This window comes from Chlorocebus sabaeus, chromosome 21 (genome assembly GCF_047675955.1).
Source record: "Chlorocebus sabaeus isolate Y175 chromosome 21, mChlSab1.0.hap1, whole genome shotgun sequence".
NCBI classification, from domain to species: Eukaryota; Metazoa; Chordata; class Mammalia; order Primates; family Cercopithecidae; genus Chlorocebus; species Chlorocebus sabaeus.
In genome coordinates, this window is record NC_132924.1 from 36,670,375 (window position 1) to 36,676,352 (window position 5,978).

Consider the following 5,978-nt stretch of genomic DNA (forward strand, 5'->3'; position numbering starts at 1 on the left):
TCCCTAAAACATATAAAACCAAACTGTAGCCTAACCACTTTGGGCACGCATTCTCAGGACCTCCTGTGTCACAGGCCTGCCCTTAACCTTGGCAAAATAAACTCCTAAATTGATTGAGACCTGTCTCAAATACTTTTTGGTTTACAGCTTCAATGCTGGCAAACTGACCATATTCAGTACCTCCCTATTGTTTTTCTATCTTGACATTTGATTACATGATTATTACATGTAAAGTGATTATGCTCGAATTTTCATCAATTATAAAATATATGGCCATTCTCCCATCTGCTTTTCTTTTTCTCTTCCTTCTCTATTCACTTTGTCACATAAAAGGATTGATCCTGCAAAAAGATGTACATGGCTAATATTGTGAGATATTAATTTACATATTTAGCCCTCGCAGTATTTCTCCTTCGCTCTTTCCTATGCTGCATGCCTCAGGGGAGGTATGTGGTAAGGTGGAAAGTAAAGAACCAACTTTCCAGCCCTGTTTCCTAAACTATATGCCTCAGAGCAAGGATAGCATTTTTCTGTTTGTATGTTTGTTTGTTTTTTAAGAAGCAGCAGCAGAATGTCTGAAAAGAGGAGGATGGAGCAAAGCATCCCTTCAAGCTGAGAGGAGCAGAAAGAAACTCGTGGATCCTGAAGCAGTGGGAACCAGGGCACTGGAGTGAGGCCACAGCCAGTTGGGTTTTCTGTGCATCATAGAGTGAAGACATACAAATACAGAAAATTGACATCACAGTGAAAATTGCCAACTTGACTACCAGAATGGTCCTTCTGGTCACTGCACAACACCCTCCACCATCTCCATGAAATCCTGATGAGGGAGGATATACCCAAGTTACTGATGTAAAATCCTCCCACGGCCTGCAGGCTGACAGCTCAGAAACAAAATTAAATTTATATATAAAAAAAAGATACAGTTTGGTTTTGAGCTCCTGAATGTTGTATCCTAAAAGATATACCCCCTACAATAGAAATAACTGAGTTGCTCTGGACACAGAAAGTCAAGATTGTGTCTTGGTGCTATTATTTTCCTCCATGGCATAAGAGACAATGTGGATAGTCCTGATGTAGAATTAAGCAATGAACAATGATGCTTGCATTTTCCATATCAGGCAATCGAAAATCATTCCCTTCTCACTTTACCCATGACCTGCATCAGATAAGATGCTTTTGTTATAGCTTTGCATATTAGTCAGATTTGCTGACAATAATGTTGATAATTTGGCTAGCTACTCTTAAATTTGCCATTTTCTTCATTAGAGCACCTATTCACCAAAGGCCGTTAGCTTAATAATTAGTGGCCGGTTCTTGATCCTGATGTGGCCATTCATTTATCTTTTAGAATAGTTTAAATGTTTTGAGATAAATGGTTTTCTTTTCCTTTTTCTGACATCTGGTCTTTATCTTTCTTGCAGGGAATTGCCTTTCCAAAAAGACAAATCACCCGAACATCTGTCAGAAGAATACCACTTTTTGGTTGTTACTGTTTTGCTTTCTTTTATTTTGGACATCAGGCGCTTGCAGACAGTTGGGTTACTTGTACTCCTGAATTCAGGGCATGCTATCATGCCCCTCTCATTTTATATTCTTCCCTTTATCACTGACTACCACTTCCACTCCCTCTTTCCCCCAAAGGCTCTAAATGGATTCAATATAAGTCTTCGAATATGCATGCATCCTAAATCTGTGTGTGTTTAATTCAACTCAGTGATACAGTGCTTTAGATTGCATTCTGTTTCTTACTGTTTCAGTCAACATTGTTTTCTGTCTATCCATGGTGCAATATGCACAGTTAGGAAAACAGAAACCAAACTAGGCATTTCATCAGAGAGAATTTTATACAGAAAATTGGTTATACAGATGTTAGAGGCCTGAAAGAAAAGCAAAAAGAAGACATAGGAAACCAGAAATAATAATGACAGTAAGCAGAGGAAAAGAGACAATACCCATACAGCTGGGGAAGCAGAGGAAAAACTAGAAATTAGCAAATCCTAGAAGCTCAGAGAAGATGCACGGAGCTTGGATTCAGACCTCTTGGGGTATAGAGTCTCAAACATAGAGCAAGACTCCAGGAGCCTGAGAAGAGAACAGCTGCTGGGAGCACGAGTGTTAAGCAGAGATTCTGGACACTTAACAGTGCTGAGGTGACAGTGGGGTTCAGGCACAGCCAGAGGGACTTTGATGAACATCCTGACCCTTTAGTTGAGATCCTTTTGTAAAAGACCATGTCCTAGCAGTGGGGCAAAACTGAAAAAAACCCACCCTAAAGCCTAAAATGAAGCCTCAACAGAATCAAAGCAATGTGCTGGTGATTTAACAGCTGCCAAAACAAAACTCAACACTTTTTAGAGGATCATAGTATAATCCAAAGCTTCTACAGTCTATATCAATAATATTTGCAGTACAATTTTTAAAAACTTCTAGACGTGCAAAGAAGAAAAACATGTCCGATAAGAGATAAAGCAATCACTGAAGCAGACCCAGGAACAATCCATATATCAGGTATTAAAATAACTGTGATTAATAGCTTTTAAATAAATTAGATTCCTAATTCCAGCTCTGACATGTGAAGAGAGTAAAAGGTGTCATTCCTGTTCTTACAAAAACAGAAAAAAAAGCTGAAAAAATAGAAAATTAATGACTTTTCTTGGACCCATTAGACAATTGAGGCGACAGGGAAAACCACCATCCTGAAATCTAAAGAGACATTTGAATACAAACACACTCACACACAACTAAGTTTATGCTTACCTGGAGCAGAAGCCACTGGAGCTGTAAACAGGTAGTAACACACAAGTAGTAATTTTGACAAACTGTTGAGACCTGAGTGTAGATTAGCATAAGAGTGAAAAATTCCTGGGGGCTACAGTCTGAGATATAACCTTTTGTAGATTTTACCTCCTCAAACCCAACCAAGTTCTTAAGGTCCACAGTCAAGAAAGATCTCCTTGTGTCTCTAGCAGGAGAAGGGGAATTATAACCATTTATAACCGTACGCCCAATCCTTGTCTAGCATTTCTGTCTCACCTACTCGGGGAAGGAGAGTGATGGCTAAGTAATACTGCTGAAGGACATTGTCCAGGAACACAGGCCCACTATAAAAATGAAATTCAATCATAATATTATTGATAACTTCCCATCCCCCTACACCATACCACCACATAAACAGCCTCCAGTATAATAACAATGAATTATATCTGAAAGAGCTGCAAGGTGCAGATTCTATTTAAGAAGGCATTCTGGCCGGGTGTGGTGGCTCATACCTGTAATCCCAGCACTTTGGGAGGCCGAGGCGGTCACATCAGTTTAGCCCAGGAGTTCAAGACCAGCCTGGACAACATAACGAAACCCCATCTCCATTAAAAGTACAAAAATTAGCCAAGCATGGTGGCACATGCCTGTAGTCCCAGCTAATGGGGAGGCTGAGGTGGTAAGATCCCTTGAACCTAGGAGGTTGAGGCTGCAGTGATCTGAGATTGCACCACTGCACTCCAGCCTTGGCAACAGAGTGAGATATTGTCAAAAAAAAAAAAAAAAAAAAAAAAGAGGGAGTTCTTAGAGAAGGCCAAAGACAACAGAGGAGAAATCATGGACACTGGAGTAATTTGAAGCCTCTGGCATGCACAGCTACAGAAGCATTAAATACACTCCAACTGTTATCCAGATTAACATAAAACTTCACAATAAAGAACTATTTAACCTCAATTCCTATTATCCAACCTAACATAGCTAACTTTAAACAAAAACTTACAAGACATGTTGAAAGAAAGAAAAAAAAAAACACAGTCTGAAAAGACAAAACAAGCATCAGAACCAGACACAGATATGGCACAGACTTTGGAATTATCATATAGGGAATTTTAAATAACTATGATTAATATGTCAAGGGCTCTAATGAAAAAAGTAGACAACATGAAAAGCAGATGTAAGCAGAGATGTAATTTAATGTAAGTAGAAGGAGAGAAACTCTAAGAAAGAATCAAAAAAGAAATGCTAGCAAAAAAAAAAAAACACTGTAACAGAAATGAAGAATGATCTCGATGGGCTCACTAGTACACTGGAGATGAATAAGGAAGAACCAGTGAGTTTGAAGATAGGTCAACAAAAACTTCCCAAACTGAAATGCAAAGAGAAAAAAGAATAGGAAAAAAAAAAAGAATAGAACATCGAAAAACATGGGATAATTGCAAAAGGTAAAATACATGCATAATTGAATAACAGAAGAAAAAAGAGAGAATGGAGCAGAAGAAATATTTGAAATAATCATAGTCAAGAACTTTCCAAAATGAATGACAGACACCAAAACATAGATCCAGGAAGTTCAGAGAACATCAAGCAGTACCCAAAAAGTCTACACCTAGGCATCGCATACTCAAACTGCCAAAAACCAAACACTTGAAAAGAGCCAGGGGAAGACAAATAAATTTTTAATGGGTAGAACGAATAAAAACATGGAGTATTTTGAAACATAATTTAAATCTATAAAAAATCAAATTATAAACTGCAAAATATGAAATCTGAAATTTAAAATACTTTGGAAGGAACTTAACAGCTGACTAAACTCAGCAGAAGACAGCATGGGTAAACTTCAAGCAGATCAATAGACAGTATTGAAACAAGAGCAGAGATGACAAATAACGAAAATAGAACAGAGCAGAAGAGAACTGTGAGACACAATCAGAAAATCTCCAAAAGGTAGGAGAGAATTTGATAAAGCCAGTACTTAAAGAAATCCTGGCTGAGAACAATCCAAAACTGATTAACTACATCAATCTAGAGAGTTAAGAAGTTCGAAGAACCCTAAGCAGAAAAAATAAAAACAGACCTACACCTATACACATTATAATCAAAGTGAAGAAAAACAAAGTTATAGAGGAAATCTTAAAAGTAGGTTGGGCACTTTTAAGCAGGGTGGCTCACGTCTATAATCCCAGGACTTTGGGAGGCTGAGGCAGGTGGATCACCTGAGGTCAGGAGTTCAAGAGCAGCCTGGCCAACATGGCAAAACCCTGTCTCTACTAAAAACACAAAAATTAGCTAGGCATGGTGGTGTGCTCCTGTAATCCCAGCCACTCTGGAGGCTGAGACAGGAAAATTGCTTGAACCAGGGACACAGGGGTTGCAGTGAGCCGAGATCGTGCCATTACACTCCAGCCTGGGTCATAGAGCAAGAGTCTGCTAAAAATTACATGTTATTTTCAGTGGGAAAATGCAAATTACAGTTAACTTCTCAACAGAAACAATGGAAGCCAGAAGACAATGAAGAGATACCTTAATGTGTAGAAAGAAACAGTCAACCTATACAGTGAAAACATCTTTCAAAAATGAAGGCAGTCTCCACTCCTGTAATCCCAGCACTTTGGGAGGTGAAGGCTGGTGGATGGCTTGAGCCCAAGAGTTTGAAAGCAGCCTGGCCAACATGGTGAAACCTCATTTCTACAAAAAACACAAAAATTAGCCGGGCATGGCAGCACACACCTGTAGTCCCAGCTACTCAGAGGAGGAGGAAAGAAGAGGAAGAAGAAAGCGGCAAAGTTAATAAGTTGTCAGACATTCTCAGACAGACAAAGGCTTAAAGAGCTCTTCACCAGTGTGCTTAGTCTACGAGGAATACTAAATTCTTCAGGCTAAAAGATCATGTTCCTAGATGGAAGCATGGAAATGCAAGAGGGAGTACATGCCAGAAAAGGAAAGTATGTGGGAAAATTTAAGATTATTGATCATTTAGAGAAACAATAATAGCAACGTCATGTGAGCTGTATAACAGAAGTCAAATCAATGACAACAATAGCAAACAAGGTGAGGTTGAGGGCAAATGGAATTAAACTTTTGCAAATTTTCTGCATTGTTCAGGATGCAGGAAAAGCACTAATTACTAATGCAAACAAACTGTAGTAAAGATATGTTTTGTAATTTATTTTGCAGCCACTAACAAAATGACACTAAAAGATATAATAAACAGGTTAATG